Below are 17,230 nucleotides of genomic sequence, written 5' to 3' on the forward strand. Positions count from 1 at the left end.
GTGGAGCCCTCGGTCCAGGGCTCCGTGTGCGACCGCGATCCAGCAGGCTCGCTAGAGCTGCTGTCTCAGGATTTGCAGGTTCGTGCCGGTCAAAGCAGTGTTAAAAAGAACGGCTATCATTCCATAGCCCGTTGGCATCCGCTATATTCCTGGTGGGTCAGTTCCGTGCTGGACAGGGCATCTTCCCCAGAGGAGCGATGGGGAGGGTTATGAGTGATGTCACGTAGGCCCAAAAGGAATGGTAGAGTGTTGGTCGGCGTTGGTGTTGGCAGATCGGGAATTTGTTTGGTAGAGGGTGGGGCAAAACAAGCCTTTGTGATAGAGGTTAAGATGCGTGTGCAATAGCTTTGGTCTAGGAGAGCGAGACAGAATCTTCGCAGAAAATATTGTGAAGAATCATTGAAAATAGTTTGCTGTGAATAGTGACAAGTTTTTAGTGTCAGGAATATAAGATCTGTAGGCAATAATGCAGGAGGTAAGGGCGCCGTATTCGAACGACTCAATATGTGGTAAGGTTGTGCAGCCGACGTCTTGGTATGTCTCCATTGGAAACTGCGCTTTGACCTCCTTTTCAAAAGCAGTGTTGTGAAGGCGAACCTTAGGCACTTTTCCTGCGCCATAAAAGAGACGAATAACTTGCCTGCATGCTGATATTGTTTCTGCAGCATCTGTAATGTTATTCCCTGTTATCCGGGATTCTTTTGTCATAGTAGTGCTAAGTTTAGTCTCAATTCTAGATGACCTAGTTGCTGACACAGTTGTTATCTACAATTTTTGGTTTTGTCGCTGTATTTTGCCGCTGTGTAAATCTTAAAACCATATGAATTGATGGTGTTTTTGCGCCTTTCGAATACTGTACTTTTTTTTGTTCATACCCATATCTGCTCACAACAATCTCCAAATTAAGGCGCTGTATAAGTACTGAAAACGGTGTATTTAAACAAAAGGCCATGACTAGCAGTCTGCTAGTATAAGCATAAAACAGTTGTATTTTTTCAGTCCACTCCTAAGACGCAGAAACTTCGAGGGGAAAATGAAAGCTTGTATTTAAATTTAGGACAGCGCAATGAGCTATACGAAGGAGAATGGTAGGTATAACGTTAAGAGACAGGGAGAGCACAGAATAGATAGGGGAACATACACGAGTTTGTGATATCCAGCTAAGATTAAAAAACCAGAAATGGCCGCAGTAAAGACATGTAACGCAAATTGCAGTTAACCGATGGCCGCTGATGGATATAAAGTGCGTTCCAAGGTAAGACAAGGGCAGCAAAGTCAGAGTGGTAGAGAATAAGGTGGGCGGATAAGACTCAGATGCTTACGGAGCCAGAGCAGCGATACCTGGCACAGCACATGGTAACTGGAGATATGTAGGAGACGCCTAATGTAGGAAACGCCTATTTGGTGAATTTGGGCTGGAGATGATGATGACGTGGGGACTCACATAATAATAAATTGGTTTTGAGGGAAAGGAAATGACGCAGTATCTGTCTCACACATCGGCGGACACCTGAACTGTGCCTAAGAGAAGGAATAAAGCAAGGGCCAAGAGAAGAAAGGAAGAACATGGTTCCGTAGTGGAGGGCTTCGGAACAATTTCGACCACCTGGTGATCTTTAGCTTGCACTGACATCGCACAGCACGCGGGCGCCTAAGCGTTTCGCCTCCGTCGTAACGCGAAAGTAAGGGCAGGGAGCCGGTTTGAGTGGAGCATGTTCCATCAGTGTTGTAATCGTCGTTGAGGTCATGAAGGCGCTCTTCCATGAACACATTTTCTTTCCACCGTCTCTGCACTGAAGCTTCTCGGGAGAAATCCTGAGCGGGGACCAGAAGCACAAGCACCGACAGCCGAATGACGTGCTACCCCTGAACCTGGCGCTCAACCAGGCTGTCGCCCTGGTGTTCCTCGGAGCGCTCGCCTCTCTCGGTGCCTGGCTGTTCGCTGAGCCTGACGTCATCGGTGCGCCTCCGCGCAATGCCCAGCCTGCGAGGTGAGCTTCTCCTATGACGCTTTGTTCAGGGCTACGATAATATTCGTTATTTGAAACCAAAGCTGCACGCGAGATGATGCAGACACTAAACGTAAATGGGACGAGCGTGGACTGTCAACACGAGATTTCTGGAACTGCGCTGCCTTCCTACCGTCAAAGATCGGTAGCACTGTGTGTCTCGTCTTCCCTTCGGCCTGTTATGCTTAGTGGCACAGGCAGGGGCATATTGGTTTACATTCTTTTTCTGGCTGCCCCACCATACTTTTTTGTCCTTTGGGCTGGTTGCTGAAAGATCACGATGACGAAAAGCGCGAAAAGGTCGAAACACAAAGACAAGAGGGAAGACACCACAAGAAGACACCACAAGCAATTGTTGTTCCTTCCCTCTTGTCTTGGTGTTTCGACCTTTTTGCGACCAACAGCGCGCATGCGCAGTAAATACACGTGACCGTCCATAGCGTCAACACAATCATTTCGTCCAACCGAGAAATTCCAACTCCTTATAGAATACATGAAACGAAATATCGCTGACACACTTGTCCGGACTGTGTTCAGATATCTTGGAGGCTTCAAGGATGTCCCGTGCCGTTTGGTCTTTTGCATAGAAGACGAACTTTGTCAACCCGACAAGAGGTGAGCAATCGCTATCGCAAATATTCGCAGCGTTCTGGTCGACGTTTCTCGGAATTCGATTCCAACGACTGCTCACCTTCTCGTTGACCTTGTTATTGCAAGGTTCCGTCTGGCCTACACAAACCAGAAGGCAGGTAAACGGAAGCCTGGGACACTACGCCCGTTTTGCATAACACATGCATACTCTTGTGGTCGATGCCACGTTCGACGCTTCTACTTTTATCTTCATTTGCTAACACACGCAAATCAGACAGCTTGCAGGGCGCGGTTTGCCTCTTCAATGATTACTTTCTTGTGAAATTATGCGTCTATCCCCATCGCACGTCCGTTGAGTGTTGGTTAATTTTGGTGGTAGAAAGTTAGGTGGGCGGTTGATATTAAGAAGCTTGCGGGGATAGGGTGGCCGCAGCTGGCACAGGGCAGGGTTAAATTATAATAATAATAATAATTGTTTTGGGGGGAAAAGAAATGGCGCAGTATCTGTCTCATATGTCGTTGGACACCTGGACCGTGCCGTAAGGGAAGGGATAAAGGATGGAGTGAAAGAAGGAAGAAAGAGGTGCCGTAGTGGAGTGCTCCGGAATAATTTCGGCCACCTGGGGATCTTTAACGTGCACTGACATCGCACAGCTCACGGGCGCCTTTGCCTTTTGCCTCCATAACAACGCAGCCGCCGCGGTCGGGTGCGAACCCGGGAACTCCGGATCAGTAGCCGAGCATTCTAACCCCTGAGCCACCGCGGCGGGTGGGTTAAATGGCGGGATACGGGAAATGCCTTTGTCTTGCAGTGGGCGTTGTCACGCTGACGACGAATTTGAGGTCATGTTTAGAGTCATTTGCCCTGCTGTGGGCCCGGCTTAGATGGTAATAGCCTCCGCATGTCAGTACTTGGGCTAATAATTCAAGATTATTAGAAGCCTCACTGGGGAAAAAAATGTGTCGTTGGTCAGAGAATTCGCCGATTGGCTGGAACGACGTGACGTGACCACATCGGATAATATCCATTCTCCCGAGTGCGTGGTAACCTCATCTGACCGGACATGACATCGCGAGATCTGAAATGACATCATCTTCGGTGGAAGCATCAGCAACCTCTAATGCTATCGCACTGTCGACACATATTGTGAACTCTGAACAAGGGTATGCCTATTTGGGGAGTAAAATGGGAGTAAGCTCCCTTTTATAAAAAGGGAGTGTGCCAGAGGACACCATACTCCCCTTTTACTTCTTTCTTTGCAGAGTGTGTAAACGGCAGTGCGCTAAAGGACAACATGCCCGCTTTTTACTCTTTTCTGCTTAGGTGTCCCCATGAATCTTTTGGACTTCCGTCGATTTCTCAGTAATAAGGGTCGTCTCATCGAAACGCAGGAGGCCGAGGCGTTCCTGGACAGGGTGTCTGAGCCGCGGGTGTCGCCGTGCGACGACTTCTACGAGCACGTGTGCGGCCGATGGGGTGCCGCACCGTCCTTCGAAGCGGCGCTGACGGCCGAGGGGCATCGTGCCCTGCGCGACGCCCTCACCTCCTACCCACGGGGCTTCACAAGGGCCTACGCGACGTTCGAGAAGCTTGCCGCTTACTACCGCTCCTGCTACATGGTAAGCTATAGTTCGGTTTATGGGTGTTTCACGCCCCATAGCGGCTCAGGCTGTGAGTGACGCCGTAGTTCAAGAAAGCCCCCGGAAATTTCGACCACCCGCGGTTCTTTAACGTGCACTGGCATCGCACAGTACACGGGCCTCTAGAATTTCTCCTCCATCCAAATTCGACCGCCATGGACGTGATCGAACCCGCTTCTTCAGAGTCAGCAGTCGAGCGCCGTAAAACCTGAGCCCCCGCGGCGGCCCCATGGTAAGCTGCAGATAGCTTTCACGTCAGGTCACGGGCGCATCCTTTCGGTACTGTGGCTACCTTCCACAGTGTACGCGGGAACCGGTTGGGAACGGCAGGTTGACAAAACGCTGAGGCTTTTGCTGCGCTGTACTGATCCAGAGATGGTGGACGCTATGACTTGGGTGAAACCTACGTTTAGGCCTTGCGGTGATGCCACTGTAGCTGGCGTAACGCTCGAGTCACGTCTACTGGCTTGAATTTGTGGCCGTTCCGTTAGAACTTTTTTTATTGAAGGCGAGGTGAAGTTCGAAAAAAGCGTGATTGATTGCGCGTGGTGTCACAGGTGCCCTAACAGTGGTTCCATAGTTAGGTAGTTCTGTGGTGGTTCCACAGTTCCACCTGCTTAGGTGCCACAGATAACACCCAAACAGATGACATTATACGAATATGATAAGCGCGCAATGCGCAATGTTCAAGCATGCATTTATGGGAGGGGACGAACCAATATTTAAAAGGAGCCAGAATTCAAGCTAGAAGTTGCCAAATGAAACTACGCCATATATATATATATATATATATATATATATATATATATATATATATATATATATATATATATATATATATATATATATATATATATACAGAAGATATATTATGAATACAGTAGTTATGAAAGGAAACAAATAGTTCCAGAATAAACTCAAGAAACAAAGCAATGAGCACGAAATTTTCGCCAATTTGCTTGGTGTTCAAGCCGCGTGTACGTTAAAAATTAATTATTAATTGATCACTGAACGTAGATGGTGATCTTGCGAGAATAGTTTTTTCACGTTCTCGACAGCAGTTCAGTAGGAGGTTAAAGCTGGTTTGCGTTGAAGCTGTTGACCAAACTCTACTCGTCTAATTGCCATTAGCCACTCTAGTTTCTTTTTGTAGCACATCTTCTTTCCTCACATAAACAGAACACGCTCCCAGCATACACTTTAGAAACTGTTTGGCAATTTGCAGTGTGTCTTGCGTAACGCGTGGAAAAGGGCATTCGCCGGAAGTGTCTTTGAACGATGCCGAAGATGCATGATAAAATCAAACATGATGCGTGATAAAGTTCACGTAATTGTTTGCCGCTGCCTTCTTACTCCATCTCGATAGAGGACCATCCAAAATATGAAGCTGCACCTACAGCACGCCTTCCCGGCTTTTCGCGCATTGTTTGTCTCTAGGATTGATGGCGTGCTGCCTCTGAAGTGCACACGAGGCATTTGGAAGCGGCTGCAGTAGTGTATCGCCATTTACCTCAAAAACTGGACGCAGCACTCTCAAACGGCTTCTTGGTCTAGTGAAATTTTATTTATTTATTATTTATTTAGAAATACTGCGGTGTAAACGAGACCAAGCAGGTGGGCATGTCGTACATTTTCTCCCGATTAACATAGGTTATATAAAAAAGCTGTTGCGTTTAACATGTGAAACAGAACAAAACATGGGAAGAGAACTAAAGTGAACAAGCACGCATTTCAGTTATGTAGAATGATTTTTACGTAATCTCACAGAAATGAACTTGCATACTCTACACCTTAAAATAATGATAACCTGATAAAATTACGGAAAAAAGTCACAGAATGTCACGACGCAAAATACAGCAGCAGCGCCTGGTCAAAATTATCAGAGGAAAAAATTTCAGAGGTGAGACCCTTCCACTGACTAACTGTACGAGGAGAAAAAAATTTACAAGTTAGTACGGGCATGCAAAGGCAGCAAATTGTGCGCGTGACGGTGCCTTGATACGCATGGCAGGTCACGTTGAATGTATGGCCGTCCATTATATTCTAGCGACTTGTCATACATCGTGAAAATAAATTTAAGTCGTGCTATAGTTCTTCGCAATTCTAAGGTAGGGATATGGTTGTCAACCATGAGTTGTGACTGGGAATCAGTGGGCCTGAACTTGTTGAAAATGAACGTCACTGCTGGCCTCTGAACCATTTGAAGTTTATGTTTATGCTTTAGATGAAAGGGATCCCATACTATAGCGGCGTACTCTAATTTCGGCAATACGTAAGTTCTGTAGGCTAGCATTTTCAAATCAGAAGGTGCTGTTTTCAGCTTATGACGCAGAAAGCAGAGTTTTCGAGATGCGGATCCGCAAATGTTATCAATATGTTTGCATCACGAAAGAGTGTTTGTAAACGTTACGCCCAGGTATTTGTATTCTGTGACTTCCTTTATTTGAGTATTATTGATGAAATATGAAAATAAAATTGCCTGTTTTTGTTCGTGACGCGAAGTAAGACCGTTTTTTCAGTGTTTAGGGTCATATACCAAGCCGTGCACTATTTATTAAGCGTGGCTAAACTATTGTGCAAGTGAAGTTGATCGTCACGGCCTGTAACTTTTTTAAAGATCAGACATTCGTCCACGAACAAACTGATGCTAACATGAGGATGACCGGCAATAGTTATATCATTAACATAGATTAAGAAAAGAATTGGTCCCAGCACGCTTCCTTGAAGGACTCCGGACGAAACCAGAAACGCATTGAAGGCATGGCCATTAACATCCACGAACTGAGTGCGGTTCGAAAGGTACGCTCTTATCCAGTTTATGATGAATGCAGGAAGACCAAAATTAGTAAGTTTTTCAGGAACGCTTTGCTAAACTAAAGGAAGATAAGATCAACCTGCCCAGAAGGATCAAGTGTTAGAGCGATTTCGTCAACAGTTGTTAAAACTGGGGTACATGTCGACAAACCCCTCCGCAATCCAAGCTGAAATGAAGAGAGTAAGTTGTTAGCTTCAAGAAAATTTGTTATGTCGTGAGCGATGATGTGTTCTAGTGTTTTGCAGCTCGTAGATGTCAGTGAAATTGGGCGGTATTTTTCCACAAGCTGCCGGTCACCTTTTTCGTGGACTGCTATCACACGGGCCACACTCCAATTTTGAAGTAAAGTTGCCGTGCTAATAGATAAAGAAAAGATAGCTGTTAAAATGTGTGCAATAGGCTCGGCGTAACGATGATGGAAGGAATTCGGCATGCCATCTGGGCCTTCAGAAGATTTTTGTTTAACCTTTAGCAATAATGAAAACACGCCTTCAAAAGATGTGAAGTCTGACACGTGGTAGCAAGAAGACGAAGCATCTGTGACACTATCAACCTGGTTGAATACAGAATGAAAATGTTCATTATGTTGGAAATTTCCTGTGGATCAGAAATCACATTATCGCGCTGCCTTATTTCTTACAAGTGTGTGCTCTCATTTCCAAGGTACCGCCAAAATTTATCAGGGCTAGTTTTTATGTAGTTCGGCAAGTTACTCGAAAAATATTTCTCTCGGGCTAGCAATAATGCTTCAGAAATCTGGGTTTGCAGTTGGCGAATATCTACGGAGTTTCTGTTCTTCCGCTTTTTTGCGCGTTTTATCCTACGCTTGAAATGTATATTTTTTCTGTCAACCCATGGGTTTGATCGCTGTGCTTTAATGCATTTTGTCGGAACAAAGGCACCGATGCAGTATTTACAGCAAGTTACAAACGCCTGCCATGATGAAGCAATGTCAGTTTTTGGTAAGTTGTCAACCAGCTTCCATAGTTCATCAAGGACGGATTGATCATTGACATGACTGAAGTGTTATTACAACCTGTAATGTATTTTTTCGGGCAGTTATCAAGGCTGCAACTGAAGAGCACAAGCCTGTGGTCCGATATTCTCTTCTCCATGCAAACCTCGAACTCTGTAATATTCTTGCTAACAAATACAAGATCCAATATTGAGCTAGTGTCACCATTATCGCGCGTGTTTTCAAGTATGATTTGTTTTAACTCGCATGCAAGCATTATGTCGAGAACAGGGCTATCAAGCTGTATTTCAGGCCTATGTAGCCAGTCCACTGCAGGTAGGTTAAAATCACCAGCCAGAATAATTTGCCGGTTTTGCAGCGCAAGCATGTAGTCACGTAGTGAAATCAAGAACTCGGGAGGGTATGGCGGTGGCGTACAAATTGCACATACCACAACTACGTGTCCTCAACAGTTAATCTTAACAAATAGACTTTCATGGTTATCAATCTGAGGAAGCATTTCGGAGGTAATCGTGCTTTTTAAAATGATATCAGTACCACCGCCCCTTGATCCACGATCCCGGCGAAATATCTTATGCGATGGTGATACCAATATTTCGTCACTAAAACCATCGTTCAGCCATGTTTCTGTGACTATTGTAATGTGTGGGTAATACTAAAGAAGGAATTCAAGCTGTTCAGCCTTATTTACTTTACTTCCAGCATTGAAATTTAGAACTCTCAAAGTTTTAGAAACGACGCAGGTGTTGCGTCATTCTTTATCACAAGTTTGGCGTTCGCGGCTGATGGCAATTCGTTGATTTAGATTATCGTCCCAAGCATAGAAGCAGCCATCAACTTTCAGTTTGTCATTGATAAGAAAAGCACGTTCCCCGCTGTCGACATCTGATTTAGCAGTTTCCCATAGAAGTTTACGCTTTCTCAGTTTCTTTGCTGTAGTCATTCTGAATAGATATACCGCTACCTTTTAGCTTACGTACGTTGCGAAAAACAGCCTCTTTTTCTAAATAGTCCTGAAAATGTACAATAACAGGCCTTTTTCCTGGCTGTCTTCCAAGACGGTGAATACATGCGACAGAGCTGCAGGACTGTTGCAGTTTTTCTAAAAATATGTCACTGATGATAGCTTTACGCAACGCCTCATCATCTTCGTGATCTTGCTCTTTGACACCGAAGACAACTAAGCTTGATCGGTCTTCGAGATGAGTCAGTATTTGTACTGTTTGCTAACTTTCTGATTTAAGGCTATAACTGTGCCTTCTAATGTTTGGATTTGGGAGGTTTTCACGCGAATTTCTAGCAGCAACTTGTCAGTTAGATTCCGTCGAGTGTTAACAGTGGTAATAGCTGGTTCATTTGATGTAAGACACTCCCGAATACCAGCCAGCTCAGTTATTATGTTTGCCTGCCCCATCTGAAGGTTAGCAAACATCTCTTCAAATGTGGGTCCAGGATGTTCTTCGATGTCGCCACAAACGAGCAATTTACACATACACAAACAATCGTAAGCAATTGACATGCATATCTTTGGGCACGGCAGAACTAACAATGTAACATCATTACTGCGGATAGTAGAGACAGCCAAACTGACCTGGGGAAGCAACACAAATTGTTTGGTGAGCGACATGGTCCCTCCGGTTACGCCGTGCCCACTGGAGAAGAACTGTTCTGGACAGTCTTTTATAGAGCATCCCGATGCGGCGGCTGATTTCACGTGCGCATCGTAGCGCACTTTGTGGTCGGCAGGTGGCAGAAGGCGAGGAAAATGGGGCGGTAGTCTTCCACGTCACGCACGAAGAGCACTGTCGATGAGCATGCTTTGAACGATGAAGCGACGCAAGTAGAAAAACCTGGGGAAGCAACACAAATTGTTTGGTGAGCGAAATGATCTCTCTGGTTTCGCAGTGCCCACTGGCGAAGAACTGTTGTGGACGGTCTTTTATAGGGCATCCCGATATGGTAGCTGATTTCACGTGCGCATCGTAGCGCACTTTGTGGTCGGCAGGTGGCAGAAGGCGAGGAAAATGGGGCGGTAGTCTTCCACGTCACGCACGAAGAGCACTGTCGATGAGCATGCTTTGTACGATGAAGTGACGCTTGCAAGCAGAAAAATTTGGGGAAGCAACACAAATTGTTTGGTGAGCGATATGATCCCTCTGGTTTCGCAGTGCCCACTGGCGAAGAACTGTTGTGGACGGTCTTTTATAGGGCATCCCGATATGGTAGCTGATTTCACGTGCGCATCGTAGCGCACTTTGTGGTCGGCAGGTGGCAGAAGGCGAGGAAAATGGGGCGGTAGTCTTCCACGTCACGCACGAAGAGCACTGTCGATGAGCATGCTTTGTACGATGAAGTGACGCTTGCAAGCAGAAAAACCTGGGGAAGCAACACAAGTTGTTTGGTGAGCGACATGATCTCTCTGGTTTCGCAGTGCCCACTGGCGAAGAACTGTTGTGGACGGTCTTTTATAGGGCATCCCGATATGGTAGCTGATTTCACGTGCGCATCGTAGCGCACTTTATGGTCGGCAGATTGAAGAAGGCGAGGAAAAGGGGGCGGTAGTCTTTCACGTCACGCACGAAGAGCACTGTCGATGAGCTTGCTTTGTACGATGAAGCGACGCTTGCAAGCAGCAAAACCTGGGGAAGCAACACAAATTGTTTGGTGAGCGACATGATCCATCTGGTTTCGCCGTGCCCATTAATCTTTCTCAAGATGTCGCCTTCTTTAGAGTCGCGCTGCGCAGGCGTGTAAGCTCCCTAACTCCCTAGGATCCCTAATCGCCCCATTCCCGATGGCGGTGACGGTGCGATTAAAAAATGTGGCCAGTAAATGTGCCAAAACAGAATTGAAGAGTAGCCAGAAAGAAGCCAGGAAGCCAAATTAAACATTTATTTCTAGGCAGGGTTTTAATTCGCCAATTTTTTGGCGTGCTCCTCCGAAAAGAGCCACATTTACTTCCCTTTTTCCTGAAAATAAAGCTTGAAATAAGCATGGCGCACATGAGACACATCGCTACACGGGACTCACCATGCTTGGAGTGGGTCTGCTCTGAACAGCGCCTTCTATATTTTCGAGTGTTACACTGAAGTTCCCTTTGCAGAGGCAATGTAATGCTTAGGCTCCCCACTTGCTGCTGCATGCAATTCGCGGTTTTCCTTGTGTCTAGATGACGGAGCGCTTGTTGAGCGACATAGGGGGCTCGCATTTTTATGACATTTCAAAACTATTTATACACCGAGTTCTACTCCACGGAACATTCAAGATTCAATAGGACTAACACTATCGGATTTTAGTAGCGGATTAACGTGGTTAAACCGTGTAGACGTGCAAAACCAGGTATTCATTCTCGAAAAGGAGGGAACATTTAAGCTCTGCCTTGAGAGTACGATGCGATATCTACAGCGTAAATACAGAATTGGTAATAATCTACCTGACGTTCATAGATGGCGGCGAGCCTTCCTGCCACTATCAGCGCTTTGCCACAGCGCTTTAGCGATGCGCCACTGCACTGGCAGGTGGCTGTTCCTGGTACAACCACCATAGGTTTATGGTTTATGGGGGTTTAACGTCCCAAAGAGACTCAGGCTATGGTAGACGCCGTAGTGTAGGGCTCCGGGAATTTCGACCACCTGTTCTTCTTTAACGTGTACTGACATCGCACAATACACGGGCCTATAGCATTTTGCCTCCATCGAAAAGCGACCGCTGCTTCCGGGATCGAATCCACGTCTGTCGGGCCAGCAGCCGAGCGCCATAACCACTTAGCCACCGCGGCGGCGCTAGACACCATAGTGATTGTGCAACCAATGTTCCTCTTCCCGAAAAACTTCTCGCGCAGCTGGTGTTACGCTCCTCCCAACTTACCGGAGCTTGGGTAGTAACTCCTCTTTCTAGGCAACGGCACAAGAAACTAACGGGCAGATGCCCACAAAAGTTTTCGGAATGCCGATATTAAGAATAACGTCAATTTCCTTGATGACTAGAAGCGCAGCCAGGCAATGAGTAATGCGTTGTGCAGTTCACGCTGGGAACATCAATGCACACCCTTAAATTCATTGCTGCATATTCCTAGGCTGCCCAGTAATTATGCTTAATTGTAATTTTCGTGTTGCGAAAAATTTTGCGGCTACCTATACGTAACGTACGATGACACGATTCTTGGCTTATGTGAGGGGTTGAGTGCTTTCTGCCTAATACTATGCGGAACATTCTCCTGGTCCACACAGAACTTACCATTTTTACCACAGCACTGCACCCTTTACGTGTTGTTCTGAGCCTACTGGTTTCATGCCACTCTCAAGGCAGTTGCAGATCGAATGCGTTCACAGTGCAACTCCTCACTCTGCTCTCGCTCGCAGGACATGAAGAGTCGCCACGACATTGCCTATTTCGTCGAGCGCTTCTCGGAGACCACCGGCCTCCGCTGGGACACGCTCATCGCCAAGAGGAGCCCCCACGAACTGGTCGACGTGCTGGTCGCCATGAGCGCACGATTCTCCGTCTCAGTGGTAATCAGGGTGGTCACGCTCGAGCTGAAGTACAGCTTCGTTGTGTCTCCGCTCGAAGACGACAAGCTGATCAACCCGTCGAGGCTGACCACACTGCTTGAGACGGTGGTCGTCCTGGTGAACCGCTCTCTGGAAGGAGATCCACAAGGAATCACGAACCGAACGCAGGAACTCCACCGGAAGGTCCTGGAAGCATACAGCAGCCGCGACCGCAACGAGTCCAGGCTCCTCGGTGACGCCAAGACTGCCCTGCCCCACCTCGGACTCGGCGACACTGAGAGCTGGCTGCAAGCCGTGGAAAGACACACTCGCTTGAACGTCACCAATGACTCAACGGTGGCCTTGGACGCTCCCAAGCTGCTGAAGACAAGCCTGCAGCTGTTCGCCCTCGCTGATGACACGGCCCACTCGGTGTACCTGTTCGCGCACGTCGTGAATGCTGTCTCAGCCGTGTACGACCTCAACGTGAAGGTAGACGGCCGGCCCGATGTCGCGAGTGAGACGTGTCTGCTGTTGCTCAACGCCAAGGAACTGTCCGCTGCTCGGCGCTCCTTCGAAATATCTACGCTGGCTCCGCAGCGGACCGTGATCGCCATCAGGGAGATGATGACCCTGGTCACGCTTCAGCTCGTCAAGCGGGTGTCTCTCAACCGGCGTGTCGAGACCTCGGCGCGGATTCTGCTCAGCCACAGCCTGCGCTCGTACTCTTACAAGAGCGTCTTCTCGGGACCTTACCTCAACATGAGCCGTCTGGAGAGCGCCTACCAAGCGTTTCCAGCCATGCCTACCCTCTACCAGGAGAGCATGTGGCACGCGCACTTTCTGGTGCCCGAAGAACTGCTCGACACCTGCGTGGATGGCAAGCTGCTCGCTGACGTGAGCCAGGAGATGTGCCTGTCCCCCTACGCCCTGCTCCCGCCCATGGTGTACGGGGAGGCGGACAAATTCTTCAACTACGCCTCCCTGGGCTTCTTCATGGCCACCAGAATAGTGCACGCCTTCCTCTCGCCCAAGACGAGAACCGAAGAGGAAGAGCGCGCCGTCACCTCGCTATTGGAGACTGCGACCGAGTGCCACAAGCAGGCGGGTGACGCCAAGCACGCATCGGACGTGGTGGACGCCCTGAGCTTCGCTTTGGGGCTCCGCGCCACCCTAGAAGCGTACCGCACTTGGTCGACATCGGCGGTAAAGTCGGGGGAGAAGACCTCCATGCTCCGGACGTTCTTCCGAAGGTCCTGCCTCACGGTCTGCTCACAGTCGCCGTCGGGACACCGACCACACGGGGGCAGCTACGGACGCTTCAGCTCCAGACAGGCGTGCAACGTCGCCGTCAGGAGCATGCCCGAATTCTTCGTCGCGTTCCAGTGCAGTATCGTCCACAATATGAGCAGGAACGGCATCTGCACGTTATTTTAGTTTTAGTCAGATATCCTTCCGCACACGTGCCGTCTAGGTTCGCTTTGAGAAAAGTTACGTGGAAACAATCGGCCATATTTAGTTGAAAGCGTACCGTGTAAAATGTATACCTCGAGTACATTCTCGCTAACATCTAAATTACAATAATCTTCGCGTGAAAAGGAGTATTCAAAAACCGATACAAACTGGCTCTGTGGGCGTCCAATGCTCTTTTCTACACCGTCCGTCGCCAATGTGACCAGGGCTCTGTAGTGAACTACGGACCAGCGGCAATGCGTTTCATAGGTTTCGTTAAGCACGGAGAAAAGTAACCTCCGAACAGACTGGCTTATAGCCGAGCTTTTGAACGCTCGTGCTTTTGTTTTCTGTCTACGTGCTTGAATTCTGCTTTGTTTAACGAATGCGGGACTGTCGACGGATTCATAAAATACGCCGGCACTTGCGAGCGATCAACTGGATAAAATGCGGTCATTTATACACGTTAGTTGCAAATGCTACAGTTGGTGCTATCATTAGGCGATGATAACATGTAACTCTTGTCTTTCAGCAACTGATCTCTATCGATTGGAGTTCAGCGCCCGTCCTGTCTACTGTCTATTTGTGCGTGTTTTTTTAGCGCTGTATAACTTTTAAGTTGATTTAAGACGGCTTGGAACTGGGAGCAGAAACCATTGTATGATTACGATTTCGAACGATAAATGGATTCGATAATAGAATTCGGTTATTGCCTGACAACAAAAAACTGCCAAATTATAACGATACGGAATAACTTGGAGCAGGAAAAGCAGATGTCATGTCAGCGATGATATCTTTCGTCATCTGGAACGTATATGGCTGGTCCACCGTAACGGCTGTCATCTCGGAGGCAACATTTCTCGTGATAATACGGAATATTCTACCTGTGCAAACCATTATAAGACAGGTTTCGAAGAGACGTATAGTCACTGTTAAATGGTTCTGGAGAAATACCACAAAGGATGCAAGGCCACAAAGTGGCAGGCTTGATGAGGCGAACGGCTGAGCGTCGGCTTCCTCGCCTGGCGGGGAGGTTACTGACTTGGACTGAAAATCAATAACTGCGGCATTTTCTGTTAAAAAATCCATGCCAAGGTTGACGTCACGGGAACACTGGTCGAGTACTGTGAATGTTGCCAGGGACGTCTCTTGTCGAAACGTTACCTTGGACCTGCTTGTGCAAGTCGGAGTGATCAAGTGACCTCCGGCAGCAGAAATCTGCGGGCTCGTACAAGGCGTAGTTACCATTTTCGAGTTGTGGCGAATGGCCCACTTAGAACAGAGTACTCGGAACCGGTGTCTGTAGAAGTTACAACGGTCATGCCCGAGTTTCTCGGGCAGATTAGGCCCTCACAGCGAGGGAGACGCACGTGCTATACTCAAACGGCTGCGACTTGGCGATTGCCTAGCCGGTTTATTATTCGAAATTATTCCGGAGCCGTCCACTACGGCACCTCTTTCTTCCTTCATTCTCTCTGTTCCTCCTTTATCTCTCCCCTCACGGCGCGATTCAGGTGTCCGTCAAGATGTGACAGATACTGCGCCATTTCCTTCTCCCAAAAAACTCTTCAGGCGAAAGCTTTACACTGTCCGCGAACTTGTGGTTACGCCGTGGCTGTGCTCCGAGGAGGCATGTGGCGTCACAACGCGCGCCTCGCGACGGATATTTCTCCCTCTCTCCCGCTCCCTAGACACTACTGCTCATACGCCACTAGTAGCACCGAGCCACAGGTGTTCCGCCGCTGCGCAGCGCAGCGCCTCTATATTTTCAGTTTTTTCTTTCTTCTTGCCCTCCCTCCTTCATCCCTTTCTTTACTGCGCGGTTCGGGTGTCCACCGAGATATGTGAGACGGTTACTGTGCCATTTCATTTCCTCAAAAACCAAACAAATCAAGTGAGCCGACGGCGTTCATAGAGTTCATTAGCGTTGACAACTTAGCCAAGGCCGTTCTTTTACGCGAAAGCAAAGGCGCACAACCGGCTCCATGGGTCAGTGGAGACCTCAATCTCGCTTTCATGTACGTGGCATTGGTGTTCAACTGCAAAAACCTGTTTGATTGTGTTGCGCACACTGGATAGGCAGCGCACCCTCCCTGTCACCATGGGAGGGGCCATGCAGTTAATGGTTGATCGCGAGAGATTGATCACCAAATGAACGCTGCGGCCCAGCTATAGCTGCAGTGCCGCCTATCAGCCACAACGCTGTCAGCGCTAATGCATATAGGCCACATCTCCCCTCACCACCGTCACATGTATCAAAGCACGAATGACGCATCCGTATATCCAGGTAGCCATATATGCGCCCTTCTTATGCTCAAAGCCATCGCCGTCTAGAACATTCTCAACACCAATGAACAGAGCGAACGCCGACATTTTTCGCTTTGTATATCCTGGACTAGCTGAGCTAGTCTGCATTAATTTTTTTTCTGGTTGCAGTGGAACAGCCACTCCCCAAATGTTGCCGCTTCTGGTTTTCCCTACGGGGTCTAGGCCACCTTCTCCGCTTCAGGCCGCCGTATATAGGAAAGTACGCGGGAAAGGCGACCGGGAATAGTTTTATGCTAACGGATGCGGCCGCTGACTGCGCAGCGCTCGTGGCGCGTTGGGACAAATTCCTAGCCGAGCCATTCGTCTGTAAAGGCAGTTGTGGTACTCGTGAACAGCCCCTCAGCAATGGCAGCACAGAGGCCGATGATCGGCAATGTGTCAGACACCGCTTTTGCGGGGGCCGACACGACAAACGGCTGCGGCGTATGCCATTGAGAACTTAAAATTGGTTTTGAAGAATAGAAATGACGCCGCAACGCTGTCATGTTTTGGTGGACACTCAAACCGCGCCTTAAGGAAAGGGATAGAGGAGGGGAAAAGAGAAGAAAGGAATAAACAGGTACCGTAGTGGAGGGCTGCGGAATAATTTCGACCACCTGGGGATCTTTAACGAGCACTGGCATCGCACAGCGCACCGGCGCCTTTTGCGTTTCACCTCCATCGAAACGCGGCCGCCGCGGTGGTTCGAACCCAGGTTCTCCGGCTCTGTAGACGAGCGCCCTATCGAGTCAGCCGCCGCGGCGGGTATACCAGGACCTGTGGCGGTTTCGGTTGGAGAAGTTCGGGTTGCGTTAGCACCTGCTGCAGATCTTTACGAATAAAGTACGACAAGGATGAAAACTGCGGTGGCCAGCTGTGTCATCGAAAAGAGCCCCTCGCGTGCTACGCCCGTAAGACAACGAAGATTTTGCTCTTGATGCCCCTTGTC

The sequence above is a fragment of the Amblyomma americanum genome, chromosome 11 (assembly GCF_052857255.1).
Source record: "Amblyomma americanum isolate KBUSLIRL-KWMA chromosome 11, ASM5285725v1, whole genome shotgun sequence".
Lineage (NCBI taxonomy): Eukaryota > Metazoa > Arthropoda > Arachnida > Ixodida > Ixodidae > Amblyomma > Amblyomma americanum.